The sequence below is a fragment of the Mastigoproctus giganteus genome, chromosome 14, assembly GCF_048544385.1.
Source record: "Mastigoproctus giganteus isolate SK-2022 chromosome 14, ASM4854438v1, whole genome shotgun sequence".
Classification (NCBI taxonomy): Eukaryota; Metazoa; Arthropoda; class Arachnida; order Uropygi; family Thelyphonidae; genus Mastigoproctus; species Mastigoproctus giganteus.
The window spans coordinates 26,431,803-26,444,245 of record NC_143588.1 but is presented as its reverse complement, the minus strand read 5'-3'; the positions used below and the strand labels follow the sequence as shown (position 1 = coordinate 26,444,245).

Here is a 12,443-nt window from a genome sequence, read left to right as displayed (position 1 = left end):
CCTTTCCAGATCCTGTTGCAGCAGCATAGCGTCAGTATTGTCCTTAACGACCCTGCCAACCTTTGTATCATCTGCAAACTTGGACATTAAACTTGATATCCCATCATCAATATCATTCATAAACACCGAAAACAACAACGGACCCAACACTGAACCTTGAGGAACTCCACTAATAACATTAGTCCACGTTGAGCAGTGTCCATTGATTACCACTCTCTGTCTTCTGCCACTCAACCATCCCCTTATCCATAGCAGCAATTTGCCTCCAATGCCACACTGCTCCAATTTGTGCAGCAGTCTTCCATGTGCAACAGTATCAAAAGCCTTTCTAAGATCCAAATATATAATATCAAAGTTATTCCCTGCATCCAGTTCTTTTGTGACTACATCATAGTATCCAATCAAATTGGTCAGGCAAGACCTGCCCTTAACAAAACCATGCTGCGTCATCATCCAATAAATCCACAAAAGCCTTGCTAGTGTGTGAGTGACCAACCCACAAATTCCATTCAATATCTGGGAAATTAAAATCCCCCATTATAAGACTCTCTGATGTACTGGCCCACTCTATTTCCCTGTACAGTTTCTTATTATACTCATCAGAGTCATTAGGCCTATAGCACACTCCTACTTTCAATTTTGATCTCCCAATGCTTATGTCACACCAAACTGACTCAACACTGCACTGTCCAGCGATGTCGACTGGCTTCACCTCGTTGGATTTTATGTGATTCTTAACTAATAGCATAACCCCCTCCTCCCTTCCTATCCTGTCTATCCTTTCTGTAGACGTTGTACTCCCCAAATTCCAGTTCTGCATTACTTATATCTATGTGACACCACATCTCTGATATCCCAACAATATCCACCTTTGATGCTTTGAGCAATAGCTCAAATTCATCAATACAATTCATCAATACAATATAATACAATTGATCTTAATGGTTAAAGATGAAAGCGAAAAAGTGGGACTGCAGTTTAACATCAGGGAAACAAAAATTATGGCAACAGCTGGGAAAGGAGAAGTTAAAATTAATAATGAATCTGTCCGCGATTTCAACTTTCTTGGATCTAAGATCGACCTGGACGGAGAATCTGGCCCTGAAATTAAAAGAAGAATTTCACTTGTACCCAGCGCAATGATGAGCATGGAAAATATTTGAAAAGACAAATACGCCAACCTTACAATGCTGTAGTGCTTACGGGTGTGAAAGCTGGACAATGAAAAAAGCAGACAGAATAAATATTGACGTTTTTGAACTCTGGTGTTGGAGAAAGCTTCTTCGCATACTGTGGACAATGAAAGTTATGGACAGAGAGGCTTTGGATCGCATCAAGCCAGGAAAATCACTGGAAGCCAAAACCACCAAGCTACGATTGCCGAGGTCACGTAATGCGATCCAATTCATTGGATCGCATTACGCGACCGAAGTACGTTGGTAATGCTAAGAAAGGTCAGTAGAACAAGAAGAGGTTGGCAAAGAACACGCTGGCTCGACACCATCGAGAGCGACACTGGCATGAATGACTTGAAAGACTTGTCCTGTTGAAGACAGGACAGCATGGAGGTAGCTCGCCCATAAAGTCTCCGAAAGTCGGCTGCGACCGAAAACAAACAAACATCATTACTGTATAATATAGAATATTTTCTATATTTATCAGGTTTGCAAAGTACAAAGGCAGGGTGAATAATGACAGTAATCAAGATACTACAGGAACAGGATCTAAAAAAAATAGGTGGAGAAATGGCATAATATGATCGTTGTGAACAGCAGAAGTGTGATGAAACTGGGTTTTTTTCGTCCAGCAAAACACCAAAATAGATATATGGGTATATGTAAAAGATTATGAGTGGCCCTAATATAATAATTTATTTGTGTCACTGGGTCTGTCAGGTGGGACACCACGCTTTGTGTCTGGCAGACCTGCTAACACAAAGCGTGGTACCTCACGTGTCAGACCCAGTAACACAAACCGTGGCACCTCACTAGACAGATCCACTAACACAAACAGCCCCTCACCACAGGCAGAGCAAACCTGACCTGACGTCTCTTACTGGACATAAAAGGCAAAACACAACAAAATAAGAGATCAGATTAACAATTTTGTAAATAGAACTCTGGGAAACAGTTTATTTTATTAGAAACTATAAAGTATTTAAGGACAAAGGTCTCATGCTACGAGGTAGAATGACTATTGTACTACCTCGAATAAATAACACTTCACCAGTGGAGAAGACTATTATTATTTATTCTCAGCGGATACCACCACCCAGACGGCACCGTTTGTATATGGATAAGGGATAAATAATCCTCTTCCATACTTACTGCCCCTATTAGCCTTAAGAAAGAAGAAAGATAAGAGAAAAGAAAGGGGATAGCAGAGGAAGAAAGAAAACGCAGTCAGAAACACAAAGGGGCAGTTTCCACCATCTAGTCACACTTATATTCATTGTAATGATCTTATATCCCAATGGAGTCAATCTCACTAAGAAACACTTCGTGGAGGGCCCAGTCCATGTGACTGCCTGCTCAGCAGGCAACCGCCTGGAGTTGGCTTGCCCTACATGAGTTCTCAGGTCCTCCACCTCTTTCACTCTTCCATCTTTACACACGGCTTTATTTAAAAGCAAGCCGCCGCATTGTCGGGAGAGGGACCATTTGCCTGCAGCCGGCTGTGTCCATATCCCTTTTAGACTAAGCTAGTTAGATTACTGCCCCCTAATCGCTAACTTAAACTAGATTTTACCACCTGAGCTGCATATAAACCTTATTTTCTACTAACCGGCACAGCGGTGTGTGATAACACCACTGTTTTAGGAATTTCTGGACCCCCAGTTGGAGTAACTCTAACACCAGAAATCTTCTAATTACAGCATGCACGGATTGAATAGCATATTTGTATACCTCCATACATGTTCCTTCTATTTATCTTTTCCTAATCTTCCATGCTTGGTATTTTCCTTCATTTATTAGAACATCAATATATGTGTAGCTGTAGAGAGAGGGGCCGGAAACTGCAAAAATAGCACCTGATCCCTTGTTAATCGCGGTACTTTCATAATTTTATGAACCCTGTTCCAGATACGTTGAACAGCTGGACAGGAAAAAAAAAAAAAACGCATGTTCTACTGTTTCCCGCACTTTACAATATTGACACACAGTATTTGAGTATCCCCGGAACTTAGCTTTATTTACCTCTACCGGCAAATGCCCGTAAATCACCCTCCAAGCTAAGTCGCTTCTTGACCCATACCCTATATGTTTATGAAGATTTCTAAACATCTGGGTTACGTCCAAACTCTACCATGCTCGGGAATTTTTTACTGGTGGTGTGTATAAGTCAAACAATTTCCAGTATATCTCCGAAACTTTTAGTTTTGTTCGCATATCTAGACCTCCTACCGATAGTTGCTGAAGATATTTGTTAATCAGTTTATACAAGTGTGATATTGTTTTTGCTGTAGGTCCTGTATATTCAACTCCTAGCAACTTAGTAAACCTCCCCATGTGGTATTTTACTAGGGTGGAAGCTACATGCGTGTCCCACAGAGCCGATCGAACGTGCTGTATTACATATGCCCACCGTAGCCACTTTAATTGTGGTATTTCATAACCTCCGAGAGCCTTTTTACAATGCAATCTTTGTTGCGTCACCTCTTGTTGCCTATTATTACACAAGAGCTTAAATAGTCTCCTATGTAACCTTTTCTGTGTGAGATATTTAAAAGTGATTACTGTCGCAATGCTCATTACTACTGGGATGAGAATCAAGCACATGATTAATACTCTTCTGTTTGTTTGTTATTTGGTTTTTAGGAGCATTAGCAACTAAGGCCATATTGCTCCGAATACTCTTCTAGAAAACGACAATAGACCTATGTTCCACTGGTCGATGTTTTCTTCCCAGGAGCTCAATAGTTGTCGGGGTGTTATTATTGGCCGTCTTGCGAAGAGTACCCCCAGAATGGTGATGGGCTCCGCTGAGAAAGAGAGGCTCACTGGTAGTTGTAGTGGAGCATTCCTTCCCCATTGTTGACATTTTGTCTTGTTTTTATTAAGACATAGACCACTAGGCAAACTAAAGTAGCTGAAGAGATCCAGCGCACTCTGCAAGGAACTGCAATCAGACACGGTTAAAATGATATTGTCAGCATGAGCTATAGAGAACTATAGCCAATCAGGATTTGATCCAGGGAGATGAACTCCTTTGATATTTCTAGAGTTATCTATCTGCCTAAGCATAGGCTCCAACGCCATTGAGAAGAGAGCAGGGCTTAGTGGGCAACCCTGTCTCACTCCCCCTCTCCAGTTTTATTTTATCTGAGCTATACCATTGATCACTAGAGTAGTATTTGAACTGTGAGCCCATCTGTACAGTATATAACAAATTTTAAAGATAATTGTGGGAGAGTTTATCGAAAGCTTTCACTAGGTCAAGCACTACTAAGATTATACTGTAACCTTTCCGCTTACAATATGGTTGCAAATCTCTCAAAAAAACCAGATTTGATCCCATAGCTCTTCCCGGCACTCCACATGTCTGATTTGCTCCTATAACGGCAATCCATATGTCTGATTTGCTCCTATAACGGATTCTAGATGTCTTTTAAGGCGACTATTTAGTACTTTGGCATATAGCTTGTAATCTACATTAAGTAGTGATACCGGCCTCCAGTCTCTCACTTCCTTGCACGTTCGCTGTTTTCTTAAAAATACCGTCTGGGCCTCCAAAAAACTGGCCGGAATTTGACCTGCCATGAAGAAACCAGAGAATATTGCAGCCAAAATTAGCCCAGTCTTTTCCCAAGCTTTCTTGTAAAATTCTGTTGTTAGTCCATCTGGACCTGGCGCTTTACCCGCTTTCATTTCTCCCAAAGCTAGGGACATTCCTTCAAAGAGATTGGCTGGTTATGTTCCTGCCGATGAGCCGCAGAGAACCATGACATCTCCCAACTTACTGGTAACGCTGGTCCTTGAAATGCTACATACGTCTGTTTGTAAGCTTCATTAAAATACTCCATGATGTTTTTGGTAGTATCATATTGACGTGATCCCAATTGAATTTGCTGTATGGGGCAACTGCTTGTTTGCTTCCTGTTATAGTGATCGAAAATAAACCCTGCCCTCTTGTCGGCAAGCCTATACCGCAATCGCATTTGGACTGCTTTGTTTTCTGCCTGCGTTTCCAGATGCAATTGTATTTCTTTTTGCACCTATTGTACTCCGAATTCATCATAACAATAGTTTTAACAGTCGCCTCACTTCATACAGATGCCTTAGCACTTTTCTACTTTCCACCCCTCTTTTCTTCGCTAATTTTTGGAATGCTGTCTTTGCTGCCTGCTTGAAATTTGCCCATTCTTGCCATGTCCAGCGCTTAGACTGCGCCAACTCATGCGTTATATTCTCAATGTCACACCAGTCATCCTGCAAGAGAGCCGAGTTTAGGCGCCAGGTACATCTACCATAATCAATTGTTGTACATAACGGGAGGTTAATCATTAACAATTTGTGATATGTAACGGGACGTGTCCCAAAAATACTGACATCCCTAACTTGGTTGCTTTATTTGCCATACTTCTTGGTGCATATATACGATCAATGCGTGTGCCCCTAATCCACGTTGCGCCACGTGTTGTAGGATTATGCCATCGCCACACATCTATAAGATCGCACTTTAGACAAATGTCGTTCAATTCCAGAGCACCCCTTGTCACTCCTGCAGGATCCCCCGTGCCAGTCTTATCTTTGACTGCATCTAAGACGCAATTACAATCGCCCCAAGAACAATCCAGCGTGTACCCATCATAAATGGACGTAGATTATTGATTAACCGTATCCGTTCTGGAGCAGCATTATTGTGTGTGAATCTAGCCGTATTGTGTGTGAATCTAGCTTCCAGTCTATACAGACTACCCTACATCCACATCTCTTTGAAGGTTACTAAACCTTCCTAAAATGGGTGGTAGGATTATAATTCCCACCCCCCCTGGCATTTCTTGCGCCAAAACTCCAAAAACTTAAGCATTTAAATCTATTTTGAAATTTTTGTGTTTGTAAAACGCTGTAAATGTGGCTTTTCTGAATAAATAAAATTCTTATTCCCATCAATAATATCATTCTCCAGACATGATGTTGTGTATATATCCCTGGGAAAAGCCCCGGACATTCAAGGTACCAATAGTTACCATGTGTTACCGAGAATGAATCCACAAGGAGGTTTTACTTATTTCGTTTGGGATATACTAAGACCATACAAGGTCTTGCCAAGCTCCAGTTCTTGCTCCGCGATCCATGTGATTCGGGAGTTACTTAACTGCTGTGTGATTTCTAACAGAGTTTGCCTTACTAAATTACCAAAAAAAATATCCTTCCACATAAATTGTAATTTTCCTATCTTTCCTTCTCGGGTTTGTTCTAATATTATTCTAGGTTTCCCCAGGCTTTGCTCCCATTCCGGTAGCTTTTCCCTCATCTTTTCCTGTCCTGGTGGTACATACTTCGTTAAATGCCGTACACCCAATAACTTTTCCCTTCTATCCCCTAATGGCCCTTCCGCTTCAGAATCATCCGAACTCGACTCGCGCAGATCTTATGTGGTCATATTTTCCTCTGTAGTTTGCTTCTTCCTTTTTTCCCCTCCTCCCACATCTTTTCCCTCTCAGTTTTCTCCCGTCTTCTGACCTTTTGCTATTTCCTCTATTTCCATTAAAGTGGGGGTATCTAGTCTTATATCTGTAGACCCTTTCCCCTCCTCTATTCCTGTTATTAAGTTCGCTGGTTCTACTGAGAGTACATTTTTTGTGGCTTTAAAATGACCATGTTGTTTTCCTCTTTCAAATTTTCTTCACTTCCTTTTTCCTCGCCTCCTCTAATGGCATCTGCATATGATCTGGCTGTGCAGCTGCCCGCTTTGTGGCTTGTTTCCCCACATTTATTGCATGCTTTTGAGCAGTCGCTACTAATGTGCCCAACTTCTTTGCAATTAAAACACCGCCCTTTTGTGCAATTCGCACCTAAATGGTCCGAGCTGCCACACTTCAAACATTTTTTCTCTACCCCTCTATAATTCAGAACTAGTCAGTTTCCCATGACATAGATAATATTGGGAACTGGCTTTCTCATTTCCATTTTCACCGTGACTTTTCCCGTATATAACTCTGGGAAGCCCTCCCACGCATGCATTTCTATTGTCGTAACTTTACCGTATACTTCTAATGAGTTTTTCAAATATGTATTCGGCATTTCAATTGGATACCGTTCTATAATTATATATTTTCTGATACTACCCACCAAATGGGGGTGTATCACTTGGTTTTCAAAAGGCAAACCTCTCAACAATGTATCCCTAGTCACGCAGTCCTTACATACTACTTGGTATTTCCTCAAAGGCAAGGAGAGTAAACTTCTGCAATCTCGATAAATTCACGCATTTTGCTAATCCCTCAAATTACTTGTCTTGGTTCATACTCTGTATCCAGAATGAACTCCAAAGTTCTCTCAGGTATATAGAAACTCATTTTAAATAAAAAAAAAAAAAAAAAACCCAAACCAACAAACGTGCCCGCAGGCACTTAATCCCACCCTGGGAACTTTACCAGGATCAGCAAAGAAAAAAAGTTAATATCAAAACTTACGATATACAGAAAATCTTCCCTCTTTCAGAATGACACCCGACGAAATAGCAACGTTTTGAAATATGGTATGGGATAAAGTTCCCGGTTATCCTCATACTGTCCCTATTAGACTTAGAAAAGAGAAAAAGATGAAGGAAGGTGATAGTAGGAGAGGTAGAGGAAGGAAATGCCATAGAAGGAAGAAAGGGACAGTTGTTCCTTCAACTCACACTCAAAGTTCATATATTCCTCGAATAGGCAACCCTTCCCCAGTAGAGAAGACTGTTGTTACCTATTCAAGGAAACTCAGTGGCCATCAGACCCCCCCCCCAGACGGCACCGTTTCAAAGCTTGTTGGCTTCTCTTCGGTGGGTGGGTGGGTGGGTAGGTACCCTGCTGCAATAGTGACAACCCAGTTATGAAGTATAACTTCACAATATGAGAGATGCCTGATGGTGTGCAACGATATAGACTATAAAGTATTTAAGGGCAAAGGCCTTAAATACTTTATAGTCTGTATTAGTCATGCTACAAGGTAGAATGACTAATATGTAGGTTGGTGCAAATGCATCATTTTAACATAGCTGTCTACCAAAGTAGTTAAATTAATTAATTAAATTGGCATCGTTTTGGTTATATCTCATATTGTGACTGCCGAAAACAAACTCGTTGTGAAGGCAGTCACAATATGAGATACAGTGTATTGTGATCACCACGTAATCACCTCCGTGCTTCCAGCTGCCAGATTCCACAATTCTACGGAGTACCGAAGGTTCACAAAGAAGGTATACCATTAAGACCCATTGTCTCCTGTTGTGGCTCGCCAAGTTATGAATTAGCGAAGTTTGTCTCGAGGCTCATTTCTCCCCTAGTAGGCAAGACCACCAACACCGTCTCCAACAGTAGTGAATTTATAGGACGGATCCGAATCCTGTCCATCTCAGAAACTCAAATCATGGCATCATTTGATGTAGTTTCACTTTTCACCTCCATCCCAATGGAACTTGCCATCACATGTGCAAAGGAACTTTTGGATAGCGACAAAACTCTTGGCAGCAGAACCGAACTAACACCAGACAATATGTCCACCGCCCTCAGACCGGAGAAACTTGGGCCGGAGAAAATCAGACCGGAGAAAGTTAAACCGGAGAAAGTAGGACCGGAAGAATTCGGACCGGAGAAAGTAGGACCGGAGGAAGTCAGACCGGAGAAAGTCTTGAGAATGGAGAAACTCGGACCGGAGAAAGTCTTGAGAATGGAGAAACTCGGACCGGAGAAAGTCTTGAGAATGGAGAAACTCGGACCGGAGAAACTAGGGCCGGAGAAATTGAAACCGGAGAAAGTCTTGGGAACGTAGAAACTCGGATCGGAGAAAGTAGGACCAGAGACAGTGAGATCGGACAAATTTGGACTGGAGAAAGTCTGATCGGACAAACTGAGACCGGAGAAAGTCTGACTGGAGAAACTAGGACAGGATAAAGTGAGACCAGAGAAAGTTGGACTGGAGAAAGTGAGATTGGAGAAAGTGGGACTGGAGAAACTCGTACCGGAGAAAGTGGGACTGGACAAAGTCGGACTGGAGAAGGTCGGACTGGACAAATTCGGACTGGACAAAGTCTGACTGGAGAAAGTGAGACCCGACAAAGTCCGGAGAAAGTTGTCGGAACAGAGAAAGTCGTCGGACTGGAGAAAGCGAATCCGAAGAAAGTGAGACCGGAGAAAGTCGGTTTGGAGAAAGTTGTCGGACCGCGGAAAGTGAGACCGGAGACATTCTTCGGACCAGAGAAAATCGTCAGACCGGAGAATGTCGTCGGACTGGAGAAAGTCAGACTGGACCAAGTGAGACCAGAGAAAGTTGGACCAGATAAAGTGAGACCAGAGAATCTCAGACCGGAGAAAGTAAGACCAGAGAAAGTCGTCGGACCGGAGAAAGGCGGACTGGAGAAAGTGAGACTGGAGAAAGTCGTACCAGAGAAACTCGTCGGACCAGAGAAAGTCGTCGGACCGGAGAAAGGCGGACTGGAGAAAGTGAGACCGGAGGAAGTCAGACTGGAGAAACTCGTACCGGAGAAAGTTGGACCGGACAAAGTCAGACCGGAGAAAGTCGGACCGGAGAAACTAGGATAGGAGAAAGTGAGACTGGAGAAAATTGGCAGACCAGAGAAAGTCGTCGGACTGGAGAAACTTGGACCGGAGAAAGTCGGATAGGAGAAAGTCGTCTGACCAGAGAAAGTGAGACCGGAGAAAGTCGGACTAGAAAAATTCGGACTGGATAAAGTCGTCGGACCTCTGAAAGTAGGACCGGAGAAAGTAAGACCGGAGTAACTCGGATTGGTGAGACCGGAGAAAGTAAGACTTGAGAAAGTCGTCGGACCGGAGAAAGTTAGGCTGGAGAAACTCGGATCGGAGAAAGTCAGACCAGAGAAAGTCGGACCGGAGAAAAAATCGTCGGACCGTATAGTATACAATGTATACTATACGGTCCGACCGCCGTATAGTATACAATGTGCCGACCGGGCTAGCCAGGTGGGTAAAGTGCCTGCCTCGCAAACCAAAGGTCGCGGGTTCGAATCCCGCCTCGGGCTTGGATTGATAATTGATAATTTATTTATCCCTATTTTGTGTTACAATTGTTGGGAGTTAACAGCAAGAAGGGAGGGAGAACACATAAGCCAGAGGCTTTTTAGGGGGTGTTCCCTTTGAAAAAGATAACAATCAAACCAGATACACCATGAATCGGACATATTTCTACATTCCAGTACAGAGACTTCGTAAACCAACCACACATGTCGCGTGGTTAACAACAGTACTTATAATTACATTGTGAGTACTTTTACAATAACAAGTATGAAAGAAAAAAAATTATGAAATAATTGCGTATAGAGTTACAAGCTTTTTGACAGCTATTCCTTCAACTTGTTTACATAATTTCCAAACTGGTATGCATTGTGGAAAGTTCAGGAGTTCAGTGGAAGGTGATTTAGATCAGACATTCCTGGTGATGTGTTCAGTTAGGAGCTTCTTGAACCTGTTTGGTGAAATGGCATTTTTGATGTTTTCAGGAAGATTATTCCAGGTTTTTGCGCCTCTGTATTTTATATTTTTTTGACCTATGGCTTTTCTAAAAAGCGGAACCTTCAGGTTCGCTTCATTTCTTAAATTATATCTTATTCCTTCTTCTTCTATTGTTATAAAAAAGGATCTGAAGAGAGGAGGAAAGTTTGGTGTTTTCAAAGCATTGTAGACAAAGACCGCCTCAGCTTTTTGTATCAGTTGGTAGATGCTTAAGAGTCTCGCTTCCTTATATCTCGAAGTCACCGATGCATTCCAGGGAAGGCCCAAAATTGAACGAACACATCGATTGACGATTGAATTGATTCTCCTAAGGTTATGTTGACTGGTCGTACCCCATGAGATGATTCCATATGTGACGTGAGGCTGTATTAAGGAAAGGAATACTAGTCTGAGAAGGGAAGGAGGTACCCAGGCAGAGGCTCGGGCGAGTATTCCTGCTAGTGACGAAGTCTTCTTTCGTAAGGTGATCATTTGTTTATCCCAACTCTGCTTGTCATCTAGCCAGATTCCTAGAAACTTGGTATCATTCACCCTTTCCAGTTGTTTTCCTTTGTATGTTATTTCGAAATCAATATTTAATGGTTTATTTTTCGTCCTAAACACCATATATTTGGATTTTTCTGGGTTTAGTATCAGCTGATTCTTTTGAAGCCAACTATGCATTTCAGAGAGCAGGGCAGAGATCTTGCATTGAAGTTGGTTAGGGTCTTTATCAGTGATTAGAATAGAGATGTCATCGGCATACGCTACTAGGTGGGAAGATGGAAGATGAGAGAGAAATTCATTAATGTAAAGAACAAATAGGATAGGTCCGAGAAGTGAGCCTTGAGGTACTCCCCTGGAGAAATAAGAAATGTCTGAAAAGGACTGGTTTGTTTTGACGACAAATGGCCTATCAGTAAGGTAGTCTTCAATGAGAAGGTTAATTTTTCCTCTCAAGCCAAGATTGTTGAGCTTGTTGAGTAGGATATTGTGATTTATGCAGTCAAAAGCTTTTGATAGGTCTAGAAACAGTGCTATTGCATAGTGACCCTTTTCAAGACAGTCCGTGATCCTAGAGCAGAAGTCAACAATTGCCAGGTCAGTTGATCTTTTTGAACGATAAGCGTACTGTTGTTGATGGATAAGCTGATTGACTTCCAGAAAGCCCATGAGTCTGCCGTGAAGAATTTTTTCGAATAATTTTGCAAAAACTGAGAGAAGAGCTATTGGACGAAACTTGGTGATAGAGTTACAATTTTTTCCCTTAGGAACAGGAACAATGACTGCTTTTTTGAATTGAGACGGGAATTTACCAGATTGAAAGGAAAGATTGTAAATATACTTCAGTGGTGTTAGAATTGAGTTAAGGACCTTTTTCAGCAGAGCAGGAGATATTTCATCAAAGCCAGGGGCTCCCTTTTCTTTTAGTTGATGTCCTGCTTCTAAAATATCTTGATCTGAGAGCGGAGCGAGGAAAAAAGAGCTCCTCATTGAGTGCTTGACAGATTCACTCGTTGCATTATCTCTAGAGTCAATTTCGTCTTTAAAAAGGTTATTCACACTTGAGATGAAGTGATTACGGAAGGCTGCGGCTTTTTCCTGGTCATCCGAAATGAGTACCTCGTTCTCAACTACATCTCCAACGTAGCTCTGTGATTTCGTTTTCCTTCCAGGTAGTAGCTTGTCCAAGACTGTCCACTTTTCCTTGCTTGTGATGACGCCTTTAAGTTGGGAACTATAATAATTCCTTTTCTCCGACCTAATAGTG

General features: G+C 42.1%; 1 pseudogene; it reads left to right on the top strand.

Moving 5' to 3' along the window:
* The first annotated feature begins 1,299 nt into the window (after positions 1-1,299).
* On the top strand, positions 1,300-9,650 carry LOC150075027 (uncharacterized; annotated as a pseudogene).
* The last annotated feature ends 2,793 nt before the right edge of the window (positions 9,651-12,443 follow it).